Genomic DNA, 20303 nt, shown 5'->3' with positions numbered 1-20303 from the left:
GCCAGGATGGTTCCTGTGGAAGGACACTTCCTTCCCATCCTTCCCAAATCCGATGGAACCGATGACCTCGCTGTTTGGTCCCCTCCCCCAAATCAACCAACCAAGCATCAAATCGTGTATTTCATTCTACGTAATTTGGAATTTACATTCCACATAAGGGGCCACCATTCTGTTAAATATCTTGCGCTAATATTTTCATTGAATGAGACTACAACAGTTTTGATACTTTCTACAACAATTTTGAACTCATTTACAATATCTACCATCACCAAAGTATCCTCAAGCGAAATGTTTTGCGATCTGGAACTTTAATCACTCGTGTTCGATCCGCTATTCTTGCAGACGACCGAGTAAATATGAAATGACGTAAGCGAAAATACCCGGAGTCCTCTTCAGTTGCTGCAACTTAACTGAGGAATAAAATGGCGACGTACAACTTGCATTCAAGTTAATGCATGGTTAGCCTATTCCTCGTTTAGTTAGCCCTGTATTTACCCCGAGGTTGTACAACCGGCCCTTAAGCTCAATAGCCTCAGAAGCAACACAGCGCTGAGCGGCAGCTCGGCGCAACTAGTCCCAAAGTCCCGCTTCTTGAGCTTCTTCCTCACGGCGCTAGATGGCACAACGTAAGGCAACAAGTGGCGGCAACTACCGGCGCATCATGTTATCAGCCAGCCAGATTACGCTTGAGTTCACGCAGAACCGCAACCTGTGTTGGTGCGAAATCTCGGCAGCTGCTCACGAGGGCCAGAACATCCCACTTCTCTATTCCAAGACTAATTCCTACTACTGAGAGTGAGTACCTCTATCTAATTGTAAACTCTGCTCTGCGGTGAAATGGACAGATCTGCCAGCAAGCGTTTCCGCGAAATTATCTTTACAAGTTCTTCGCGCGCTCCCCATAGTGTCACAAACAACATTCGGAACTAATGGATAAAAGACAACTGTTAATTTCCATTGCTTTTTCTCTCTTTACTATTCATTTTTCTTGTTGTGATAAATTCGTGACTGTATGATGTAATTACAGTGCAGTTTGTAGTAGCTTTCTAAACAATCGCTAGATGTCTGAATGCTCTCGTGGCCGTTGCAGACAGGTACTGTTGCATGCTTGTGTGATAACTGATGCCCTTGGATGGAATTTCGAATGACCTTAATTGACAGATAAGGTGCCAAGTACAGTTGCCAATATTTTCAAAAAATGCATAAATGTGTGGTTTTCTTTGATGTAGAGTTAAATAACAATAGTGTGTGTAGCTTACAGAGCTTTCGACTTAGGCGCACATAGAAGATTAAAAAGTATTTTTTTCTGCCTAATTAGGTTGCTTCAAGTAGCGATCTAGTTATTACCGTTCTGAGCAGGGAAGCATCTTGTGGCTATTTGAAGAACGTGGAACATTTACTCATCGCTGTCACTGAAGAGCAGAAGCTTGTTTACCGCACTGATTTGATCTATCAAGTCCTTGGCTGTGATATTACGGGTGTTCGCAAAGGATAGTCGTAGCTCAGAACGGACTATCAGAACTATTTCCGAGTTGTTTACATTTCTGAAAACTCTGTCATCCCTTTAAATAAACACCGTCCTGAATTATGTGGTTAAAAACTTACTGTGTAAGTACTGCAGAATTTATTTATTGAATGCCTGACATGGAAAGTATTTGCGATTGAATGACACACTTAATCATTCTACAGAAATGTGCACACTATTCTGCAGCTGATATTTTCAATAGACTTATAAGAGAAGAGAAATACATAGCTGAATAAATGTCAGATGCAAATCTTGTTTCAAAGAATTTCTTGCGCCACATCCCGATTATTTTGCACTTGACTTCTTTCCAGTAGTTTGTACTCGTTTGCGCGCTTCTTATAACAATTTTGTGGACTGTTTCTAGAGCTCGCGTCAGAACGGCGAACGAGTAGTAGTTGTACTAAAAGCTGAGAAATATACAGAAAGGTCCTACAAATACGTTGGCTGAAAATATTGTCAGTAACAAACTGTGGAAAACATGTTGTCTCACGAGGTACTGCAGAAGTCAATTAAAAACACGAATGGATTGTAGCGAAATTCCGTAGGAAATATGTAATTCATGTCGATGGGTCATCCACAAAATACCGGCGAAATAGATAATAAGAAAAAAACTGTAGGGAAGCAGGACACGGGCGAGTCGTCATAGTTGGCCTTGGTGGTCTCCCACCGCTTGCCTTTTTGATGCTCCACAGCGCAGCACACCTCTCTCGATCACGGTCCTATCTTTATCCTGAGAAACTGACAAGAGATCTGAGGGCGTGAGTTGTCTATTTGAGGTGCGCGCCTTCTTGTCAGAGATCCCTCAGTCTTAGCGAACCCTAGCGGTCCGAGTCTAGGCCATAGATTCGACTCCCACCAGAACAAATGATTTACTCCTTAAATTTCATGGTATCATACGATTTTGTAATGTACGTGGGATCATGGTGTCAGGCTCCGGAAGTTTGCTAGACCATACTGATTTATATCTTGTCTCAACTTATTGTTTGTTGATTTGAAATCGCTACATGTTTTAAAACGTATGACAGCGAAATAAAACAAGAAACATTAATAATCAAGAAGAAAGTACAAAAAACGCAAGCTATTTCCCGAAAAAGTGGACATTACAGCTTTCCTCAAAAATCTAGAAAAAGAACTTTTACTTATTAATCCTACGCTATGCCAGACTTCGTTAAACGACTAGGAATCAGAAACAGAATCCCTGGAAAACTCAAAGAATAAATTCAAAATTCACATACTGATGACTTTCAATTTTTTTAGAGGTCACAGTGTGGGCGTTATCCAAGTAACAGGTATTGGTGTCTGTCAGACACACTATTTTTAACCAATATTCCACCGGTTTCCTTGGCAGGTATATGCGAAATCTACATCGACCACAGAAAGGCAAAAGCAATTTGTCAATGGATGCAGCACAGTTTGCAGAGTAACACCACTAACATTTCACGATAAATCTACAAAAGATGTTTGGCAGTGTGGCAGTCGCATCTTCTTTCGCCCCTAATGTCCTGTCAGCTTGATTCTGAAATCAATGGGCTGTCGATATGAACAAAAACTTCTCCCTGCAGTACTGTGAAAAATAACACGTATGGTTGCAACCATCGAGAAAAGATGGATTCATTGCCAGATTTGGAGATTGCAGCCAATACAAGCTGGTTCAAAAGGCTCTGAGCACTATGGAACTTCTCAGGTCATCAGTCCCGTCGAACTTAGAACTACTTAAACCTAACTAACGCAAGGGCATCACACACATCCATGCCCGAGGCAGGAGTCGAACCTGTGACCGTAGCGGTCGCGCGGTTCCAGACTGTAGCGCCTAGAACCGCTTGTCCACTCCGGCCGGCCAATACAAGTAAGGCCATAAAAGTTTTCAGATACAGGCCATCAAAATCATGTACGAAAGATATGTTCTTTTGAGAGTACTGTCATATTACCGATGTTTTTCTTCGATCACTGTAGAACGCACCTAAAATGTTTGCTCAATATCTGGATTCATATCCAAGGATTTACGCGTAAGTTGCAAATCAGGAATCTGCAGCCCTGTGTATGTTAGTTGCCTTCTTCTGATGTTAGCTGATGGTAGTGCTTTTCTCCAATTGAAGCAGTTTCCCCTACCATAAAAGTACGAATCACAGCGATATGACAATCACTGAGATCATCTTCATCCGTGTTATGTCGTCCTGTCCATCAGCACCATCATCCAATTCCTGTTTTGAAAACGTGTCATCACTTTCTATCTCGTAATCATTGTCCTCCAAAAGTTTGTTAATCATTTCTTCCATATGTACTCCATTTATTCTCAGAATTCGTTGCGAATCACCAATCTACTCAGGCTGAAGTGGACCTGGGAGAGGCAAATGCGCCTATTACGAGACACGGATAATAATAACCAAAATATATTGCACCAGAATAATCGCAATAAATTCGAAATCTTGATAAATACGTCCAACCAGTAATAATGACGCAACTGGTATCATAGGTCCGCGAGACGTCAGGACGACGTACTGTGTATTTAGTGAAGGTTAAATAGTGCGATTGGTACCCCACGTTCACAGCAAAAGTCACCGCTTCATCTGGAGGGTACACGGAGGGAAAAAGCGAAGGGACTCCCGAAAGGGAGACAGAATGCCCACGTGAAAGACAGCCATCTATAAAATTTGTACGCCAGTGGTAACTTCTCTACATCTTCTGTGCAGGCCAGCAGAATGTACTCACTACCTTGCAGAATGAGGACGTAACACCAGCGTGCAAGCACGTGTTGGCTTCGGGATTCATCGTGTACCTTCCATCCCGGATTGTTGATGGAATTAAACTCCCGTGTAGAAAAAGCTTCAAATGTCTCATTATTTTGCAAATGAATTAATCTGTTTTACTCGTCTTAAACACACACCTTATTGGCTGAAGACGCAAAACACAGATTTATAGTCTGTGTAATATGTGCACTGTGAGTGACACTGTCCTAAGACATACAATACACTAATCAGCCAGAACATTATGACTACCTACCTCGCAGACAGTACGTGCATCTTTGGCACGGATAACAGTGGCTAAGTGTCGTGGCATAGAAGCAGTGAGGCCTTAGTGGGCCGCTAGAGGAAGATGACACCACATCTGCACTCGCACAAGCCACGTAAATCCAAATATGAGACAGTGGTGCAAGGAAAATAAGTGATGATTTGTAACTGAAATAAGTTCGGGACTTCAGTTTAGAAGGATGTAAACAGTAACATCACATGTAATGTAGAAATGAACACAAAGGTAACTACTGCAAAATAATTCTTTTAAAAACTATTTTCTGCAGCCCAATAAAGAAACAACTTAGGAGGAGATTAGTTAAATGCTTCACACAGAGGTGACAAGTCATCAGACGGCGATATGCACAAATACAGATGGCGGTAACACAGCGTACACGCAGTTTACAGGCCGGCCGCGGCGGTCTCGCGGTTCTAGGCGCTCAGTCCGGAACCGTGGGACTGCTGCGGTAGCAGGTACGAATCCTTCCTCGGGCATTGATGTGTGTGATGTCCTTAGGTTAGTTAGGTTTAAGTAGTTCTAAGTTCTAGGGGACTGATGACCACAGATGTTAAGTCTCATAGTGCTCAGAGCCATTTGAACCATTTTTGAACGCAGTTTACAAGGACGGTGCACTGGGGAACTGTCATTTGTACTCAGGTGATTCATGTGAAAATAAAGGTTTCCGACTTGGTCGCACAACAAGCACTAACAGACTTTGAAAATGGAATGTTAGTTGGAGCTAGAATCAAGGTACATTCCATCTTGGAAGTCGGGAAAATTCAATATACCGGGATCCACAGTGTCAGTAGTGTGACGCGAATACAGAATTTTAGGCATTACTTCTCAGCACGGACAACACGGTGGCCGAAGGCCTTCACTTAACGACCGAAAGCAATGTCGTTTCCGTAGAGTTTTCAGTGCTAACAGACAAACAACACTGCGCGAAATAACGCACATAAATCAATGTGGGACGTACGATGAACGTATCCGTCAGGACAGTGCGTCGAAATTTGACGTTAATGGGCTTTGGGAGCCGACGGCCGACGCTAGCGCCTTTGCTAAAAGCGCGACATCGCCTGCAGCGCCTCTCCTTGGCTCTTGACCATACTGGTTAGACCATAGACGACTGGCTTGGTCAGATGAGTCTCGATTTCAGTTGGTAAGAGGCGATGGTAGGGTTAATGTGGCACTGAACCCTGAAAGCCATGGACCGAAGTTGTCAACAAGGCACTGTGCAAGCTGGTAGTGGCTCCTTAACCCTTTATTTGGCAAATGGTGAAAATAAAACAAATTTTCAGTGCTTATATTTATTTATTACGCTTATAGAAATACAATTCAGCCAGTTTTAGAACTTTTTGACAAAAATTATGAAATGTTGTTTACAAGCAACATTGCCAGCAGTAGCTCACATCTATACATATTATAGAAAAAAAGTGTTTGCCAATAACCTCAAGCAAAAGGTTTCCTGTACGTAATTTAATTTATAAACACATTTGTGCATTCCTGCTGCATAATAGAACTGTTTCATTTTCGCTTCTAGTTCTTCTTGCAATGGAATTTATGGAAACAGTTCCTCTTAGGAACGAAGCACAATACGAGATTGCATTTTGAACACGACTGTAGAAAACCCAGATGGACAATAACGACATTTGAGACCGTATACAGGCCAATGCTCCATATTATCAAATCGGACATCTTGTGTAACAGTCGAAGCTATTGGCTTCCTCCTCTTCTTTTGTGGTGGTGTTATGTCCATTGAGGGCCTTCCTACTTTCCTTTTCCCTGAAAACATCAAACCATTGGCAATATCTGCCATGAATGACTTCAGTAAGGTCTACTTGTCCAGAGATTCTCTTCGAAATACCGGCCAGGCACTTTAAACACTCAGATCTAGCATAAATCCAATCAATCTCATGCGCCATCACCTGGTTTTCATTGGTACTCCGTAGAGCTCTTATCAGCATACGAGCAAGATCAACTCGTCGCATGTGCTTGTTGTACTGACGTACAGTACTGGGACAGGGCACATCAATTCTTCCTTTTTCATTGTTGTTGAGAGTGGTTGGACACCACAAAATGAGCTTGCAAGTGTCAGATTTTGTTTTGAATATTCACTGTAAGCATATGTAATATACTAATGACTCATGTCCCAACTATGGGCAATGTTGCTCAGACAACATAAAACTTTTATACTATTTACGTAATTCAAAGCAATATTAGATTGAAATATTTCTGCTGTAAACTCACCTCTGGGAATTTCTTGAAGAAAATCTGCTAAGATTACTGCCAATTTATTGAAATCCACTCTTTCAGAACCAAAATAAGACACCCTTGTTGATCACAAGAGATCTCTGTAACATTACTGCACAAACAGCCATCTCGTGTGGAAAACCTTGAACTATTACAACTGGCAATCGCAGTATGTAAAGGAACGTTGCCTGCAGCCAACAATGCTAGTAAAAGGCACTGGGAAGTGTTTGTTGTGCCATAAGGCCAACGTAAATTTGATGTTGCTTGAGAGCAACACTGCCAAATAAGGATTAATGTTGTGGGCTGTGTTTATACGGAATGGACTGGATTTTATAGTCCATTGAGACGATGGTCTACTAGAAATAGCTATGTTCGGCTACTTGGAGACCATTTGCAGCCATTCATGGACTTCGTTTCCAAACAACGGTGGAATTTTTATGGGTGTCAATGCGCCGAGTCACAGGGCCACAATTGTTCGCGATTGGATTGAAGATCATTCTGGACAATTCGAGTGAATGATTCGACCAGCCACATAGCCCGACGTGAATACCTTCGAACATTTATGGAACATAATCAAGAGATCAGTTCGTGCAGAAAATCCTGTAGCGACAGCACTTCCTCTATTTTGGATGGCCGTAGAGGTAGTATGGCTGAGTATTCCTGAGTCCACACCACGCCGCGTTCCTCTACTTCTTCGGGTAAAAGGGTATCCGACACGATATTAGGAGCTATCCTGTAATTTTTGTCACCTCATTGCATATGGAGCGCCCCAGTGTATGGTACGGAAACATGCACACTAAATCCTAATCTCAAAACCCCCTAAACAGCTAGCCTCTCTCGGTTTTAGAGAAGAATGAATGGCGTGAAATAGACAGATAAAACAGGGAGAGACTGCATCATGGGTGGATCCCCTAGAAGGAAGAGAAACAAAAGAAGACACAGAAGATACCAGCTAACAGACGACATCAAGATAAATGCGTCAAAAGCAGCAACGTAATGGATGGTGGAAAACTGAGAGGACTGGAGATTGTTGGACATGCTGTGATGAACCTGCCATATGGACAGAATAGATCATAATCATTGTCAATATCAATTATTTAAAAACAGTGTTAATCGCATTTATTATTATACCGCCAACCGGTTTCAACCCGACGTAGCGGTCATCTTCTGGGCGTTTTCACTGTGCAATTATACATATCCGTCAAAAAGACTCCATTATACAACAGCTAAAATTACGTAAATGTTAAAATATGTTAGCCATTGGTCGACTGCTGGTGGTGTCACTCCTGTCTACGTGTTGTTGTTGTGGTCTTCAGTCCTGAGACTGGTTTGATGCAGCTCTCCATGCTACTCTATCCTGTGAAAGCTTCATCTCCCAGAACCCACTGCAACCCACATCCTTCTGAATCTGCTTAGTGTAGTCATCTCTTGGTCTCCCTCTACGATTTTTACCCTCTACGCTGCCCTCCAATACTAAATTGGTGATCCCTTGATGCCTCAGAACATGTCCTACCAACCGATCCCTTCTTCTGGTCAAGTTGTGCCACAAACATCTCTTTTCCCCAATCCTATTCAATACTTCCTCATTAGTTATGTGGTCTACCCATCTAATCTTCAGCATTCTTCTGTAGCACCACATTTCGAAAGCTGCTATTCTCTTCTTGTCAGAACTATTTATCGTCCATGTTTCACTTCCATACATGGCTACACTCCATACAAATACTTTCAGAAATGACTTCCTGACACTTAAATCTATACTCGATGTTAACAAATTTCTCTGCCATTGCAAGTCTACATTTTATATCCTCTCTACTTCGACCATCAGTTATTTTGCTCCCCAAATAGCAAAATTCCTTTATTACTTTAAGTGTCTCATTTCCTAATCTAATTCCCTCAGCATCAACCGAGTTAACTCGACTACATTCCATTATCCTCGTTTTGCTTTTGTTGATGTTCATTTTATATCCTCCTTTCAAGACACTGTCCATTCCGTTCAACTGCTCTTCCAAGTCCTTTGCTGTCTCTGACAGAATTACGATGTCATCGGAGAACCTCAAAGTTTTTATTTCCTCTCCATGGATTTTAATACCTACTCCAAATTTTTCTTTTGTATCCTTTACTGCTTGCTCAATATACAGATTGAATAACATAGGGGAGAGACTACAACCCTGTCTCACTCCCTTCCCAACCACTGCTTCCCTTTCATATCCCTCGACTCTTATAACTGCCATCTGGTTTCTGTACAAATTGTAAATAGCCTTTCGCTCCCTATATTTTATCCCTGCCACCTTCAGAATTTGAAAGAGAGTATTCCAGTCAACATTGTCAAAAGCTTTCTCTAAGTCTACAAATACTAGAAACGTAGGTTTACCCTTCCTTAATCTAGCTTCTAAGATAAGTCGTAGGGTCAATATTGCCTCACGTGTTCCAACATTTCTACGGAATCCAAACTGATCATCCCCGAGGTCCGCTTCTACTAGTTTTTCCAGTCGTCTGTAAAGAATTCGTGTTAGTATTTTGCAGCTGTGACTTATTAACCTGATAGTTCGGTAATTTTCACATCTGTCAACACCTGATTTCTTTGGGATTGGAATTATTATATTCTTTTTGAAGTCTCAGGGTATTTCGCCTGTCTCATACATATTGCTCACCAGATGGTAGAGTTTTGTCAGGACTGGCTCTCCAAAGGCCGTCAGTAGTTCCAATGGAATGTTGTCTACTCCAGGGGCCTTGTTTCGACTCAGGTCTTTCAGTGCTCTGTCAAGCTCTACACGCAGTATCCTATCTCCCATTTTGTCTTCATCTACATCCTCTTCCTTTTCCATAATATTGTCCTCAAGTATATCGCCCTTGTATAGACTCTCTATATACTCCTTCCACCTTTCTGCTTTCCCTTCTTTGCTTAGGACTGGGTTTCCATCTGAATTCTTGATATTCATACAAGTGGTTCTCTTTTCTCCAAAAGTCTCTTTAATTTTCCTGTAGGCAGTATCTATCTTACCCCTAGTGAGATAAGCCTCTACATCCTTACATTTGTCTTCTAGCCATCCCTGCTTAGCCATTTTGCACTTCCTGTCGATCTCATTTTTGAGACGTCTGTATTCCTGTTTGCCTGCTTCATTTACTGCATTTTTATATTTTCTCCTTTCATCAATTATATTCAATATTTCTTCTGTTACCCAAGGATTTCTACTAGCCCTCGTCTTTTTACCTACTTGATCCTCTGCTGCCTTCACTACTTCATCCCTCAAAGCTACCCATTCTTCTTCTACTGTATTTCTTTCCCCCATTCCTGTCAATTGCTCCCTTATGCTCTCCCTGAAACTCTGTACAACCTCTGGTTCTTTCAGTTTATCCAGGCCCCATCTCCTTAAATTCCCACCTTTTTGCAGTTTCTTCAGTTTTAATTTACAGGTCATAACCAATAGATTTTGGTCAGTCCACATCTGCCCCTGGAAATGTCTTACAATTTAAAACCTGGTTCCTAAATCTCTGTCTTACCATTATATAATCTATCTGATACCTTTTAGTATCTCCACGCTTCTTCCATGTATACAGCCTTCTTTTATGATTATTGAACCAAGTGTTACCTATGATTAAGTTGTGCTCTGTGCAATATTCTACCAGACGGCTTCCTCTTTCATTTCTTTGCCCCAGTCCATATTCACCTACTACGTTTCCTTCTCTCCCTTTTCCTACTACCGAATTCCAGTCACCCATGACTACGTAACGGCAGGAAACAATGCGAGACTAACCCTTCGTAGAGACTTAGTGTGCTGAGATCACGCGAATAGACGGCAACACCCCCAGCGGCAATCAACGGCATTAAATACAGTTTATTATGTGTAATTACTAGTCACCTTGGTTTAGCATAAATTAAAGTGACAGTAAATAACAGAAAACGGAACCATGCCATTACCGTCATCATGGTCCTCGCTACACAGACTAGCGAGCGCCTGGTATACGCTTTATAATCCATGGCAACTGCGTCCTCACCGCAAGGACAAGAGGGCTTTGTAGTCCTTCCATATTGGCCGTTTTAGTAAATTGACTCAAATGTTTTCTACGTAAATATACGAATAAAAAAATGGCTCTGAGCACTATGGGACTTAACTTCTGAGGTCATCAGTCCCCTAGAACTTAGAACTACTTAAACCTAACTAAGGACTTCACACACATCCATGCCCGAGGCAGGATTTGAACCTGCGACCGTAAGCGGTCGCGCGGTTCCAGACTGTAGCGCCTAGAACTGCTCGGCCACAACGACCGGTAAATATACAAATAGATATAATTCAAGACGACACCACTTTGGGTGTGCCAAAAATTGTTTTACTTTATATTGTGGCACATAATGTAATATACTTTTACGAATTTTACGAGTTGACTACGGAACATTTATTATTTTATAATTAACACTCTAATTGTAACTCTTTTTAAATGGAATGGTTCCGTTTTCTGTTATTTACTGTCACTTAAATTTATGCTAAACCAAGGTGACTAGTACTGAATACAATAATCTGTATTTAATGGGTCCCGACGGAAGTTAGTCCTCCCTCGGGCATGGGTGTGTTTGTACGTAGGGTAATTTAGTTCAAGTAGTGTGTAAGCTTAGGGACTGATAACCGTAGCAGTTAAGTCCCATAAAATTTCACACACATTTGAACATTTTGTATTTAATGCCGTTGACTGCCGCTGGGGGTGTTGCCATCTATTCACGTGATCTCAGCACGCTATTTAAGCCCCTACGAATGGTTAGTCTCGCATAGTTTCCTGCCGTTACGTAGACAGGAGTGACATCACCAGCAGTCGACCAATGGCTAACATATTTTAACATTTACGTAATTTTAGCTGTTGTATAATGGAGTCTTTTTGACGGATATGTATAATTTCACAGTGTAAACGCTCAGATGATGACCCCTATGTCGCGTTGAAACCGGTTGGCGGTATAATAATAATAAATGCGATTAAGTCTGTTTTTGAATAATTGATTAATCATACTAATTGCTGCTTCATCTCCACAATCATGTTGTCCAAAATCATTGTCACTGAATTACAAGGCATTATATTTCTATCCCTAATCGACCGTTGGACTGTGTTTTCTTCGTGTGTGCTGTCGACTCCTGGGTGTACAAATGCGTGTATGACTGAGTATATGACACTCGGCAGTATGCTTCTTGCTGCGGTGTCATAGTTTGTAATGTAAGACTCCGTTGCTGTACTATGAGCGTGTAGCGAAAGAAAATAAGTGACTGACGAAGATAATTGTTTCAGTTTGTCTGTAACGAAAAATTGTCAGAAGGCAGAATTTACGTATATTTACGTATTCTTGTACTTCTCGCTGTTACCTGCAGGAAAGACCTAATGCTCTATATCCCCCCCCCCCCCCCAGGAGTCTCGTTTACGTCATCTATACTGTCTTCCGTTTTGCATTACTGTAGTTCCTCATGTCGTTAGTGCCGACAGTATCCATATTCATCGTTCACTTACTGACGTCTGGCATCAATGAACTATGTGGTGCTCCTTACGTGGATCCACAATCAGTTTCCTTCGTCAGCTTCTAAAATACATACCTACGAAAGACAGTATTAAAATGCTCACATGGGTGGGAATGTACATCATTATGTGATACAATAAGCTGCTGTGAACGTATCACTGGACCCCCGTACTTGGACTCGAATCACTATCTCTGGTTTGAGCAGGCAGCGCTATTCTTGATGTTGGACCCAAGCAGCCCTCAATATCCTACTTTATGGCATCAGCACGGCAAGGAACTAATGTTTCAACGCAGAAACCTGTTCAAGAAAAATTAGAAAGCACGTGCTAATCAGTAGATACGCTGTCTGAAACTTAGCAGAAATGTGAAGTGGCATGTAGTAAGTCATTATACAGATCTGCTCAGTCGTCAGTTAAGTGCGGTTACAAATGGAACGCTAATGTCATAAAATGCTGAACTCTTGTTAATTTATTTATTTACGATCGCGATTTCAGCTATTGCAACATTCTCAAGTAACAGCTGTAACATAATAAACTAAGTGACTAATTCACTTTCAGCGATACCTTCTGTTCTCTAAAAATTTTATAATAGCTAAATTATTTTTTGAAGCTATACCAGTTCCTACTTCACTGAGGTGCGTCAGTGCAAATTCATTTCTCTTACATCATTAAGGCTAGTAGTTATGTAGAATACATGTTCTGAAATACTTAGCTTCCCTCCTTATTAGTAATGCGATAGTTTTCAAGAAACTGTGAGTTCATAGTTAGATAACGCAGCAAATACGAGAGGCGTTAGGTAAAAATATATATCTGACGCTACAGACATGACCTTAGCACCTCACACGTTCATAGAGCTTTAGTTGTAAAATGGTAGATAATGGTATTGATGTAGGTACAGTGACACAAATGAGTGGAATATGACTAATTCGACAGCAGTTATTACGGTAAGAAATAAATTTTAATTCGTTGAGTGACTTCGTTCAGAAACACATGGTTTGACGTGTTTACACTGTTTCAGCCATATGCTACTTCTTTTTTTTACTGGGTGTCCCAGGAGAGATGCCCAGTAATCAGGGATGTGACACAATGATCATTCGAAGCAAAAATGCATAGTAAATATAGCCTCGAAACACATATATTAAAAGCTATGAGCACTTCATCTTCGATACTGTGAAACAAATCTACTGGGAACTCTTCGATTTCCATGTTTTGAGAGAAGGTGTGCGTATTGTGTATTGAACCGGGGGCCTAAAACGACGAAGAGTCTTTGTCCCACCGTAACCCTCACTGTTTCACAACCCCACAACAGGCCACAGCAGTCCACTCACCCCACCGCCGCCCCACACCGAATCCAGGGTTGTTGTGCGGTTCGGTCCCCAGTGGACTTCCCCGGGAACGTCTCATACCAGACGAGTGTAACGCCAAAAGTTTTCGTGGTAGAGTAATTATGGTGTACACGTACGTGGAGACAGTGTTTGCGCAACAATCGCCGACATAGTGTAACTGAGGCGGAACATGGGGAACCAGCCTGCATTCCCTGAGGCAGATGGAAAACCACCTTAAAAACCATCGTAGGCTTAAGCCCTCATGAGTTCAACTCTATTTCTAACTGAAGGAAACACTTCACGGCATTCGCTTCAGAACTGATACAAATTCGATGGGCAATAGACCGAGCCGCTCGAACTGTCAACACAACTGGCTCTGCTAAGATTATCCTACGACTTCCACATCGCTGGCAACAGGTTATACACAATGCTGGTGACTACTTTAAAGGTCAATATTAAAGATAAAACCCTTGTATTTAAAATTTATTGTAAATCTGTTATGTTTTTTAAAATGGTGGGTTTTTTCTATAGCACACATGTCAACAGCGTTTTATACAGACACGTATCTTTGGAAACGGGCACTCTTTCACCCTCTCGTCTAATTTTTTTTCTGTAATACAGGTAATAATGGCTGAGTTTATATTGTGAAGAAGCACATTAATTTTGAAATAAAATTGTTACGTAGAAATACATGATATATTGCCTTCGTCGGTCATTGTAAATCTTCTCGTGACATCTCTAATATTTTGTGTGGGAATGTAATGTCAAATGTACAAAAATCCATAGAGAGCATATTACCTAACCCACTACACTTATGCGATAGCGAGATTTAACATTGTATGTAGTTTGCTCTGATGGAAAATGATATTGCCCTTGAGCGAGTGATTTCGAAAACATGTGTAATGTATTTTTTTCCTTCAAGGCCGATGAAATTAGGAGCACTGTGGAGATAGAGTAGGCTTTATACATTGTTACACAAGTTTAACTACACGATTCCGGAAATTTACGTTAGCTTAATGGAGAACTGTATCCAGCACAGTAAGACGACGGACAATCGTGCCCCTGTTTCATTAACGAGAAACCGTACCTTTTCTCTAATTAAAAATTAATAATACCTTATTTCATATCAGAAACGCTGTCTTCACCCTTTTCTACTGTCCATGAAGCTATTATGTAAACGTCGAGCAAGTCATCGACTTTACTCCGTATACTCATAAACAAATACGCTTTCGCATACACTGGGCTATCATTATAGGATTAATTTAAAAATAGTCCAGGACCCCGGTACTCACCAAGATGTCAAGAGGTTTCGCATGTTTGTAAGTCAGATGCTATAACTGTAAACTCCTTTCCCAATACCCCGCTTGAGACTGGGTCTTTGTCTCCCATGCTTGTAGCCGGACCTTTTGTCTCTAGAGGCCTCATCGTCGACAGAACGTCAAACTCCAGCTTTCTTTCCATCCCTTCTTCCTAACACAGCGTGGATGCTTCATCTAAAATTTTGTGAAAGCATCAATTACTAAAAACAAAACACAGTACACTATTCTTGTTTATAATCGCATTCAGACGTATGTAACTGGATTTACTTCACAGCGATATCGACGCGAGGACTGTGTTACATCTAAGCACCAGTTTGTGGCAAGGAAAACACACAGCATTGCCTCTGATACTAAACCGTCAATCACTGAGTTATCGGTTTCATTTTTTTTTTTTCCGATACACCGACGTCAGTCATAATGCCGATAAGCGTCAAGTCTGAGTATTGTGCATCCTATCTTCGGCATTGCAGCAGCGAAACTCTGCTGCGCCGTTTACTTCGCTGTGTTGCGAAGTGACATTTCCTGTGTATTCTGTTGCCTTTGACACAAGCAAACAATTATGAGCATCTAGAGAAGGTGCCAATTATAGCGGCAGTAAGATTGTCGCCGGAAAAGTTACTAGCGCGTCTGTCGTAGGTTTCGGCTGTATGTTGGGCTGTATCACTATTCTTCGCTTCAGTAGATAGGTTCACAGCAATATTTTGTCCACAGTTGTTTGACGAATTTCACTAGTGTACTTTTTATTATTCTCGAATCAAAAATATACAAATTTACAGTAGCCATACATATCGATAAATATGTACATATATATACACAAATTGTATTTATATCACATGTGCCCAGTACTTTGCAACCTCCAAGGCACTTGGAGTGGCTTGCAGGAGATCAATCTTCGTGCAGGATGTAGGGCACAAAAGGCACTGGAGCTTGCGGCTTGTGGTTTGTTCTTGTCCATAATCACTGGATATATCTTCTGTTATGAAGCCCCATCTCTTCAGGTTGTCTCTGGATCGTCCAACTCCTGATCGTAATCTGTTTAAAGATTTCCACACCAGCCAGCTCTCGTTGTGTCCAGGTGGTAGTTCAGCTCCTGGCGTCTGCAGGTGAGACATCGACTTCTTCCATAACTCCAGCCTTGCCCTCACTGGTGAAATGGTAAGCTTCTCGGATGTTCTCAGGAAGCTCTTTCGCGATCTCAGCCGTTGCTGTGGTGGTTTATGTTCGTGCAGTGTATGGGCACTGTCCTGTTCCACTTTCTCTCCTTGTTGGCAGCCACTGTTCTGCGTATCCATTGTGGCGCTATTCCAGCCAGGCAGTAGAGCTTATCAGCTGGAGTAGGTCTTAAGCAACCAGTGATCGAGCTGCTGGTTTCGTTGAGAGCAATGTCTACTTATCTGGCATGAGATGACCTGTACCAGATTGGAGAAGCATATTCAGCAGTAGAAAAGCACAGTGCCATTGCAGAACAGCGAATAGTTTGTGTATGTGTCCCCACTGTGTCTCAGCTAGTTTGCGAATTAGGTTGTTTCGAGCGGAGATCTTCATTTTGGTGTTCTTGCAGTGAGTTTTGAATGTCAGAGTTCTATCGAGAGTGACTCCCAAGTATTTAGGTGCGTGATGATGCTGGAGTTGGATGCCTGGCCATGCAATATGTAGCTCACATTAGCTTCCCTGTTCCTTAAATGAAAGGCACACACTTGTGCCTTCGAAGGGTTTGGTCTGAGTTGGTTCCGACTGTAGCAGGTTGACAGTTTTCTAAGTGATGTTGTCAGGTTTATTTCCACTCTTTCAAAGCATGAGCTCTGCGTAGCAAGGGCTAGGTCATCTGCATATAAGAATCTTCTTGTGCCTGGGGTCAATGGCTGGTCGTTGGTACAGATGTTGAAGAGAAATGGAGACAAGACGCTTTCCTGAGGTAGACCATTTTTCTGCGTGGTGGGCGTGCTGATCCTTTCACACCAGAATCATCATCTTGGTCCTTTTCAGTTGACCATCATATCGATGAAACTAGTGTACTTAGAAGATAGGTTCTGGCTGCTTCATGCACATAGCTTAGCCTTGGTTATACACCGTCCAGCGTCCAGTCGCATTATAGTTGGGGTTGGGGGGGGGGGGGGGGGAGGAGAGAGAGACGCGGAAAGGGGACAGTCGTTCTTGTAGTGCGGAAACGGGGCGATTTATCTGACTTCCAAAGGCTTTCGGGCATTTCCAAAACTCCTAATTCTGTGAACCGTTCGCGTGGCGCCGCGGTTAAAGCATAACATGCATGGCAAAATAACGCTGCCCGAAAGAGGAACCGAGGAAACTGTGGTGCACAATGAGGCATAAACAAGAGTGAGCATAGGCTCTGGACATGTGCACGGGCGAATAGACGTGCAACTGTTGAGCACTGACGGCTTACCAACAATGTCTCCTCAGTGGGTGTTCAGCTGTTGCATGGTATGCAACAGGCTCTAGAAACCGGCTCCAAGGTTGTATGGGACCCTCACCAGTTGGGTCTGATTCAAGAGATTGAGAAGGTCCAAAGAAGAGCGGCAAGATTCGTGACTGGTACATTTAGGCATCGCGAATGCGTTACAAACCTCATAGAAAGTTAGAATTGGGACACACTTGCAGATAGACGGCGTGCTAAACGGAAGGGGCTGCTCACTAAATTCCGAAATCCGATCTTCACCGAGGATGTAGAGCATATATTACTACCTCCAACTTTCAAATCGCGCAATGATCACCATTAAAAGATAAGGGAAATTAGAGCTCGTACTGAGGCGTCCAGACAGTCGCGATCCGCAAGTTGAACAGACAGAGAGGGGGTGGGGTAATATGACTTTGGCGCGAACTGTGCCCTCCGCCACACACTGCTTGGTGGCTAGAGCAGTATAGATGTAGATGCTGCGTATGGGCGTCTGCAGCAGGCGCCTGGTTCACCCACTCATGCTGACTGCCGTTCACTGGCAAGGAAAACTGGAGATTTCACGCAAATACCGCAAACGGACGTCCACTGCGTGGGGCAGGTAGCCTTTTCAGATAAATCACGTTTCATGCTTTATCAGCCAGGGTTGCCAGGTTGCAGGGTACGGCGCGAATAGTCTGAAAACAACAAACAAATTGCAACAATCGTCGACACGGTTCAGGCCGGAGGAGGAAGCGTTGTGCTCTGCGGAATGTGTCTGTAGCTCGTGGTCTAGTGGCTAGTGTTGCTTCCTCTGGATCACGGGGTCCCAGGTTCGATTCCCGGACGGGTCGGGAATTTTCGCCAGCTGGGGACTGAGTGACTGTGTTGTCCTCATCATTCGAAACGTGGCGAGACTGGAAGTGTGAAAGATGGGAACTTGTACGGGCGCTGATGACCACGAAGTTTCGCGCCTCACAAACCAGTATCATCATTTGGGGATGTTTTCGTGGCATCCATTGGGTGATATCCTCGTTCTGGAAGGCACAGTGGATAGACAAAAGTATACATCTCTCCTTGTGGACCAAGTCCACCACTAGACGGAATTTATTCTTGCTCGACCGACGTCATACACCAGCAGGACAAGGAAACGTGTCACACAGCTCGCAGTGTATGTGCGTGCTTTGAAGAGCGCCACAACGAGTTTAACGTACTCATCTGGCCACCATACTCCTCGGATTTAAACCCGATCGAGAATCTGTGGGATTATCTCAGTCGAGCTGTTGGTGCAATGGAACCTCAATTGAGGAACCTAGCGCAGCATAGCACTGAAGGCCGTATGGCTTCACATCCCTGTCGCTACCTTCCAGAATCTCATTGACTCTCCTCCTGCATGTCAAGATCGTCATTGAGGCTTGCGATTAGTGGTCACATTAAACTGAATGGACAGTGTAGTAGGCCGTAGATTGGCGTACTAACACGTAAAATTGTGATAACGTAATTAAACTAGAATGCCGATAGAAATTACAGCTAAGAAAACTTGCATTACGACTCAGTTGAGATGCTACTCGTTTTTAATATAGATATCCCTCCAGTTTTTAATAATATATCAAAACTCTTCATTTTAATTGGGTGAATCCACAAATGTAATTAAATATTACTCTAACAGATAACATACACCACCCCTTTTAAGATTAGTTCCGTGCTAGCTCCTATATACTCACCTTAAAATATACACTCCTGGAAATTGAAATAAGAACACCGTGAATTCATTGTCCCAGGAAGGGAAAACTTTATTGACACATTCCTGGGGTCAGATACATCACATGATCACACTGACAGAACCACAGGCACATAGACACAGGCAACATAGCATGCACAATGTCGGCACTAGAACAGTGTATATCCACCTTTCGCAGCAATGCAGGCTGCTATTCTCCCATGGAGACGATCGTAGAGATGCTGGATGTAGTCCTGTGGAACGGCTTGCTATGCCATTTCCACCTGGCGCCTCAGTTGGACCAGCGTTCGTGCTGGACGTGCAGACCGCGTGAGACGACGCTTCATCCAGTCCCAAACATGCTCAATGGGGGACAGATCCGGAGATCTTGCTGGCCAGGGTAGTTGACTTACACCTTCTAGAGCACGTTGGGTGGCACGGGATACATGCGGACGTGCATTGTCCTGTTGGAACAGCAAGTTCCCTTGCCGGTCTAGGAATGGTAGAACGATGGGTTCGATGACGGTTTGGATGTACCGTGTACTATTCAGTGTCCCCTCGCCGATCACCAGAGGTGGACGGCCAGTGTAGGAGATCGCTCCCCACACCATGATGCCGGGTGTTGGCCCTGTGTGCCTCGGTCGTATGCAGTCCGGATTGTGGCGCTCACCTGCACGGCGCCAAACACGCATACGACCATCATTGGCACCAAGGCAGAAGCGACTCTCATCGCTGAAGACGACACGTCTCCATTCGTCCCTCCATTCACGCCTGTCGCGACACCACTGGAGGCGGGCTGCACGATGTTGGGGCGTGACCGGAAGACGGCCTAACGGTGTGCGGGACCGTAGCCCAGCTTCATGGAGACGGTTGCGAATGGTCCTCGCCGATACCCCAGGAGCAACAGTGTCCCTAATTTGCTGGGAAGTGGCGGTGCGGTCCCCTACGGCACTGCGTAGAATCCTACGGTCTTGGCGTGCATCCGTGCGTCGCTGCGGTCCGGTCCCAGGTCGACGGGCACGTGCACCTTCCGCCGACCACTGGGGACAACATCGATGTACTGTGGAGACCTCACGCCCCACGTGTTGAGCAATTCGGCGGTACGTCCACCCGGCCTCCCGCATGCCCACTATACGCCCTCGCTCAAAGTCCGTCAACTGCACATACGGTTCACGTCCACGCTGTCGCGGCATGCTACCAGTGTTAAAGACTGCGATGGAGATCCGTATGCCACGGCAAACTGGCTGACACTGACGGCGCGTGTGATCATTGC

General features: G+C 43.4%; 1 protein-coding gene across 1 annotated transcript in view; it reads left to right on the top strand.

Annotated features, from left to right (window-relative positions):
- Positions 1–534: 534 nt before the first annotated feature.
- LOC126341097 (uncharacterized) overlaps positions 535–20303 on the top strand; it is a 201203-nt gene continuing 181434 nt past the window's right edge. The window contains exon 1 of the mRNA XM_050001749.1: positions 535–795. The gene's annotated coding sequence lies outside the window, so the exon portion shown is untranslated. The remainder of the gene's footprint in view (positions 796–20303) is intronic.

The sequence above is a fragment of the Schistocerca gregaria genome, chromosome 1, assembly GCF_023897955.1.
Source record: "Schistocerca gregaria isolate iqSchGreg1 chromosome 1, iqSchGreg1.2, whole genome shotgun sequence".
In the NCBI taxonomy this organism is placed as follows: Eukaryota; Metazoa; Arthropoda; class Insecta; order Orthoptera; family Acrididae; genus Schistocerca; species Schistocerca gregaria.
Note: the sequence above shows the minus strand (reverse complement) of the source record. Positions and strands in the feature narration are given on the sequence as shown.